Below are 8,147 nucleotides of genomic sequence, written 5' to 3' on the forward strand. Positions count from 1 at the left end.
GCAAGTATATAAGTTGAGATGTATTTCTCTAGGTGTAGAGCACTTCTGCCCATGGTACACACACACATCAAGAAGGTTATATACACCAGAATATATACAGACTGTATTAAGTCTTTATTGTAGCCAAGAAATCTATAACATCTTAGAAGTGATTCCCACCATAACTGTAGGCTGCAAAATTCTCTTAATATTATTGAATGTACATAATAAAAGACACTAATATCCATAAACTGGATATTAGCAACAATTTTAAATGAAATCTGAAATGGAAATAATCATTATACTATATTAAAGTGTTCATGTGCTAATATTTATTAAACGTCATTTATTTTCGTTGACGTCTTCGCGCAATAAAGTAATAGAAAACGTAATTTAAAGAACGCTTATAGAAAATGAACCTTACCAAATTAAGCATTACTAATGTAGAATAATTTAATTATCACGTTCTTCACGAAAAAGTAAATGTTAGCTTTTATTCAGGCATCCTCAGTGGCGGGGCAAGAGAGGGGGATTGGGAAATCCTGTCTCTTCATAATTTCCGTCAGTTTCACTTTGTGATGAAAATCATCAATTACTAGGTACCCCCGAGGGGCCTTTCAGAGGCTGCCTGAATATTTTGTTTTTTTCCTTCCTACTTGTCGATTTTCTTGTTCATAACTAGAAAACGTCTTATCCAGCTTCCAATTTTCAACACCTGTGTAGGGTAACGAGGACTAAATTCTAGGAACAATTGGCATATTTACATACCCTATGACCAAGGTTATTGAACCCATTTCCAGGTTAGTTAGTTTAATATGTTTATTATGCACCCCATACCCATCCTGTGGGCGGTAGTCAAAAGATTACAGAGGTACATAATTGGTCCAGGGACTGGACTCCAAAGTTTTGATAGCTGAGCAAGTTACAGAGGTAATGAACTCACAATTTACAAAGGTAATGAACTCACAATTTACAAAGGTAATGAACTCCAGGTAGGTCTGGTCACAACCATGACAAGTTACAAAGGTATTTACAGATTACAGAGGTACGTAATGGGTCCAGGGACTGGGCCCCCAACGTTTTGATAGCTGAACTAGGTACAAAGGTAATGAGCTCGCAAGTTACAAAGGTAATGAATTCTGTAAGAATGGTTACTTACGTTTATACATGGCTACAATCATGAACAAATTATAGTGTAATGAGCAATTCACACTTCCACACCCGGTCACAACTGTAATGAGTTATTGGTGCAACCATTGACAAATTGTTCCCAGTCTGTTTGCCGCAGCTCTGTCATACGCTCTCTGGCAGCAGTTTAGTTAGTTTAATATGTTTATTATGCACCCCATACCCATCCTGTGGGCGGTAGTCAAAAGATTACAGAGGTACATAATGGGTCCAGGGACTGGGCCTCAAAGTTTTGATAGCTGAGCAAGTTACAGAGGTAATGAATTCACAATTTACAAAGGTAATGAACTCACAATTTACAAAGGTAATGAACTCCAGGTAGGTCTAGTCACAATCATTACAAGTTACAAAGGTATTTACAGATTACAGAGGTACACAATGGGTCCAGGGACCGGGCTCCAAAGTTTTGATGGCTGAACTAGGTACAAGGTAATGAACTCACAAGTTACAAAGGTAATGAACTCACAAGTTACAAAGGTAATGAATACTGTAAGAATGGTTACTTACGTTTATACATGGCTGCAATCATGAACAAATTTTAGAGTAATGAGCAATTCACACTTCCACACCCGGTCACAACTGTAGTGAGTTATTGGTGCAAATGTTGATTGCTGAGTCTCTCTCTCTCTCACACACACACACACACACACACACACACACATACACACACACATACACACACACCAACACACACACACACACACACACACAACTCATACACACACGCACACACACTCATACTCACACACACTCATACACACACTCACACTCATACACACACACACTCATACTCACACACACACACACACACACACACACACACACACACACACACACACACACACACACACACACACATGTGGTAATGCTTTATTTACAGCTAGCAAAGTCAGGGTATTTCTCCAGAATGGTCTGTAATATACCACTGTGGATAAAATACTTAGCCATTTCTTGAACACTTCTGAGTGAGTTGTTTCTAAATTCATTAATTTTATCGCACTCCAGTACATAATGACGCAGGGTGTGACAATAATCCATCTGGCAAAGTTTACATTTCGTTTGGTCTACATCTGGTGGTGGTGATTTAACCTGCCAAAGATACTTGTAACCCAGCCGGAGCCGGGCGGTAGTGACATCCAAGAGTCTGCTTATTTTGTTGGATGCACCATAGACATGTGGCTCCTCCTGCATGATAGAATGATGATAGATGGACTCACTGGTGTCAATCTCCCTGAGCCTTAAGTCCATAAAATTCAGCTGAAGTTCTTTTCGTATTATTGTTCTCAAACTACTACCTGACAAGCCAAGATTGTAATCTACTCCCTCTTTGAAAGCATACAGCTTAGCCAATTTATCAGTTCTATCATGCATCTGAAGACCAATGTGAGATGGAATCCACAGCATGTGCACTCTGACTCCACTGTCCACAATCCTACCATACCTGTGTCTGGCTTCTGACACAAGCATGCCACAATTTATGCTTAATGAGTTGAGAGCATTTATGGATGACAGAGAATCAGTTACAATTAAACTGTCAATCTTTGATACATAGATGCATTTCAGTGCAAGGAGTATGGCAAACAGTTCTGTCTGAAGGGTAGAGGCCCAATTATTGATGCGTGCTCCAATTTCTTTAAGAGAGCCATCACTCTGTACGACAACAGCAGCACTACCAGCTGCACCAGTGGATTGGTGAACAGAACCATCAACGTAAATAATTTGCGAGAGTGTGTGCTGTGTGACTAAGTTATCAATACAGCTTAAGGCCTCATGTTTGGCTTCAAGGCGAAGTTTTGGTTGTGATTTAAGAAGTAGTTTGGGGGGAAATGGAGGAATGGTAGTTTGGAATGGGGTAATATTCCATGGAGCGGAGAAGTGCCGCTGTTGCCTTACTTGACATAGATCATGTATCTGATTCATGCGGAGGTCGGTTCCAGTCTTTTCGATCCATCTGGAGGAGTGTTCACCAGTGCTGAGGAAAGTTTGGAGGGCTTCTGTGCAGGGGTTTGAATGAGCTTGCCTGAGCATATTAACCCCAATTAGGATATTTCTTTCAGTAACACGATCTCTGATGCTTGGAATATCAAGTTCTTTTTGCATATTTAAAATTTTGGCAGTACGAGGGCATCCTAGGATGATCCTCATTGCTTCGTTCTGCAGTTTTTCCAGCCCTCCAAGCTTCCAGTCAGACACAAGAGCAAGTAGTGGCGCAGCATAATCAACCAATGATCTAATATAAGCAAGATACATCATTTTCACAATTTTAACATTAGCACCATACCTGGGGTGAAGCCCTGCCACAACTCTAAGTGCTCTTAGTCGTTCTTTGTATTGGCGACAAAGTCTTGTTACAACAGGTCCAAGTAGTGGAACCTCAAAGCCTAGATACCTGTATCTGCTTACATATTCTAGAAGAGACCCATCATGCAATTGGATCTGACGAACTGTGCCTCTCTGTCGAGGAGGACGCCTATTGAGTATCTTTGTTTTATCAGTAGAGATTATCAACCCCAGGTCCTGACACGAGGCTAGTACATGATTAAGAATGTTTTGGGTGTTGGAGAATCCGGTGGTGTGAATCATTATATCATCAGCAAAACTAATCACATAATTATGGGGCTGACTAGGCATAGCATTAAGTAATGCATTAATTAGAATATTGAACAGTGTGGGACTGAGCACACCTCCCTGTGGGGTTCCTAATTCAAAGTCTTTAGTTACACTTCTATGTCCCTGGAACAACACAGACGATTTTCTGTTGGACAGGTAGCCTTTAATCCAGCGGAGAAGCCATCCTCCAACATCCATTCTGGCAAGTTCACTAATTATTACATGTCGGTTGGCTACATCGAAAGCGGATTTAAGGTCAAGGAAGGTAGTGTAGGAGCTGTCAGTGTGCAGGGTGAGAAAGGTGGCTATGCAATGATGCACGCTCCTTCCATGCATGAAACCATGTAACCGGGGAGACAAAAATTGTTTGATTCTGTACATGAGACGATTAAGAATCATTCTCTCAAATGTTTTACACAAGCAGCTAGTAAGAGATATTGGGCGAAATGCATTTTGTTGATTGGGCTTAGGAATTGGAATGATGAGGCTGTTGGTCCAAGATTGAGGGAGCTCCCCAGTTACATAGCTCATGTTATATAATTCAAGTAATGGATTACCTGGTACTCGACACAGCAATCTGAGTATGTTGTAAGTAATACCATCCTCACCAGGCGACGTGGAGTTGCCCTTAGTTAGCGCTGCATCAAGTTCATAATTAGTGAAAGGAATGTTGCAATCATCTGCCTTACTGAGCATAAAGCAAACAAGTCTCTCCCTTGCATCATATTTATCATTTAATTTTGCCTGTGTGGTACTGGGAAGATTGTCATAGCTAGATGTAGCAGCCCAAGCACTGACTAACTCATTCGCCCTATGCAAGGGATGAGGGTGCGCGATCTGCCCAGTTCGTTTACCCTTAATTCTATTTATGTCCCTCCATGCCCGGCTAAGTGGGGTGTGAGCATTAAGACCGTTGACAAATTTTTCCCAGTCGGTTTGCCGCAGCTCTGTCATACGCTCTCTGGCAGCAGCAAGGGCAGTTTGGAAGAGCCTCAGCATTCCAGGGGTACGATGTTTTCTATAGGCTAGGCCTAGTCTGCGAGCAGTACGTTTCAGTGTACGAAGTTTAGAATCATTGTAATAAGTATGGTTTTTGAAGGAGGTATGATTATTACGGAAGTTTGTTGGGTTTAGAGTACCAAGAGGTTGCAGTGGCGGCTCTAAGTAGTTCTGAATACTGCTCACAAGATCATTGTTAAAGGTCTCTACAGAGGAACACTCATAGGAATTATACCAGTCAGTCACATGTGCAACAAAGTCATCATGCTGATCTGTGGGAACATTAAAACGTTTCCGTTTGAATATCCCACCAGGAAGGATAGTATTACCAATATCTAGAGAGGTTAGCCTAGGGAAATGATCAGACGCTATATCTGTTACAATGGAAGACTCACAGCTGGCAGAAGTAATGTTGAAGCCCAGGCACAGATCAAGGACGCCTCCATAGATATGTGTGGGTTCAAGGTCACCTACAATTTGGACATTATCATGACTGTTTAAGAGTGACAACAGTTGATTGCCATTACGATTACCAAACTGTGAGTTTCCAATGCTTTTGTGTCTCGCATTGTAATCGCCAATAATAAGAGTAGGCTCAGAATGAGCACAAGTTGGGAGCTCCAAGTAATTAAATTTATCAGCAGGAGCATACAAGTTAAATATGTTGAGAGCAGAGTTCCCTATATAAATCCTAACACCGTGATATTGTAGCCCCTCTGTTTTCTTGTGTGCAAGAAGTTGATGGGGAAGTGATTTTTTAATATATAGAACACAAGAGTTAGTAGATTTGAGGTTATATGCAACAAATGATGGTAATTTAGGGGGTTGGGATGTTTTGTAGACAGGGACTCTGCACTCTTGTAGACACACAACATCAATGGGTTCGGTGGTTACTTTATGATGAAGTTCAGGAAGCCTTTTTCTAAGTGATGCAATATTCCAGCTTAATATAGAAAGTTTATACGAGTTTTGATCCATTATAGTAGTCCTGGGATCATCTTGAGTTTCTCAGCATAATGAAAAAATTGTTCATATAAATAGCAGACCTTATCAATGTCAACAGTGCTACCCTTGTCCATGAGTTTTGTAAGTGCACCTCCAGTTGTAAGGCCTCGTGGGAGTCTTCGTAAACCCAGAGCATGACGCTGTTTATGTGTGAATGTATGATAGGTGACACCACCACCACTCACATTCCCTCCTCCACTAACATTACACGCAACACTACAACTGTCATCACCAGCGCCACTACCAACATTGTGTTCATTACATTTGTCAACAGTATTGTATTCAACATTAATGTCTATGTGACTAACCTCATCACACTCTGCACCACCACTTATATTATGCTCATCACTATTACTAACATTATAGACACCACCACTCTCATCACACTCTTCACCACCACTTAAATTATGCTCATCACTATTACTAACATTATAGACACCACCGCTCTCATCACACTCTTCACCACCACTTAAATTATGCTCATCACTATTACTAACATTATAGACACCATTGCCCTCATCACACTCTTCACCACCACTTATATTACGGTCATCACTATTACTAACATCATTGACACCATAGCCTTCGTTATGATGCTCACTACAGTTATCAACACAAGTATTATATTCGTCATTACTGTGATTAAGAACACCACCACCACCTTGTTCAGCAGCCTTACACTTGCTTTCACAAATTGTGACAATCTTGTTATTGGTACACTCTACACATCTTTCCTTGTGTTGTTCAAGTTGTTGTTTCAGGAGAAATTGTTGTGTTTCCAGTATTTTTATGCGCGACATCAGGTTGTATACCACAGGAGCAAGACTTGGAACATCTGGAGACGTGAAGTCCCGGTCAGCTGAGCTATTTGGCTGACTGTCAGCTGACTCAGCTAGGCTGGTATTGACAGCCGACGTGATGGAGGTCTGTTGACGTGCTCCCCAGGTGAGGTGCTCAACCCCATTGTCTGAGGGCAGGCATGAGCCAGTATTCAGACCCGAGGCACCTGGTAGTCCTGGGGGGCCATTATGAGGGGTACAGGGTGAAGTGCGGTTGGCTGCGATGCGATCAGCCCTCACACTGCAGTCAGCATGAGCTGCTGTGACTCCTGAGGTCTTACAATTGATACATTGTTTAGCAACAGTCTGTTGCTGTTTGATCATAGCATAACACCGTTCAGAAGGATGAGCATTGGCACACACTGCACACCAGTGTGACTTAGATGGGCATTTCCTGGCGATGTGGCCCCAGCGTTGACACTTATAACATCGACGTTGAGGAGGTCTGTACAATGCAATGTAATAGCGTCTGTTGAGGGCTGCACGGGAGTGAATATAGCGTGGCAGAGTCCCCTGGCCAGTCCACTCAGCTAATATCAGACCGTTGGAAAGTCGACGAGGGCTTGCAACTTGCTCTGACGCCAGATATTGAGGATTCAAGTGCTTGTTGACGTTGTAGATGACAATAAGCACTTTAGGTGCCCTTGGTGGGGCAGCTCGGAGTTTGATGTTGGCATATTCGTGAGTGAGAAGTTTGTCTATAAATGCTGAATCATTAGGCACAAAGACGTAGTTATCCTCATCGCGGACAAACTTGATCGTTTTCTCATGATTGTTTACACTAGCTTCGAAAAACCAGTTAAACTTGGTCTCTTGATCAGTGTTGTCAGGGAAATCTAACCTGACAGCTTTGGGAGGGTGTGCGCCCACTGTATTGCTTTCAGCAAGCTTTCTCTGGAAGCCTCGTTCTTTTTTCCGAGCCTGTTTACTAAAATATGTTTCAAATCTGCCTTCACCATCATCTACGTCAACACCATCAGCTATACTCATAGCTGACAGGAGTTTCACACTGGCGATGGGCTAAAGGATACCGGTGAATAGAAGGGACAAGGAAGGGATATTCACCTCGCTAGACACAGGCAATGTGGGTGTAGTGGCCTGCGGGTCGCAGTGCGATTTTCAAGGTCATTCACGGGGCCACAGTCGTCTCGAGAGTTACCAATATTGCACCACTCGTTAATTACTCCAAACCCGCAGCACTTAACACAGCTAGCACACGTGTCTGGGAATGACAGACAAATTTTCACTCTGTGGACAAATAAATCAGCACAAACTTAATATGTTTATAGATGAACCTCTGGCTTGTTACAGTTAAAAAGCTGTTTAGCCTGGATCGGTTAAACTCGCCCTTATCTCATATGTAGATAATGGCGACGAGCTAAGGGATACCGGTGAATAGGAAAGTCGAGGAAGGGACATTCACCTCACTGGACACACGCAGTATGGGTGTAAGTGGCATGCGAGTCTTATAGTGCCATTTTCAAGGTCACCCAGCAGGCCAGACATTCCTCACTCATTTTAAGCCTA

This window comes from Cherax quadricarinatus, chromosome 38 (assembly GCF_038502225.1).
Source record: "Cherax quadricarinatus isolate ZL_2023a chromosome 38, ASM3850222v1, whole genome shotgun sequence".
NCBI classification, from domain to species: domain Eukaryota; kingdom Metazoa; phylum Arthropoda; class Malacostraca; order Decapoda; family Parastacidae; genus Cherax; species Cherax quadricarinatus.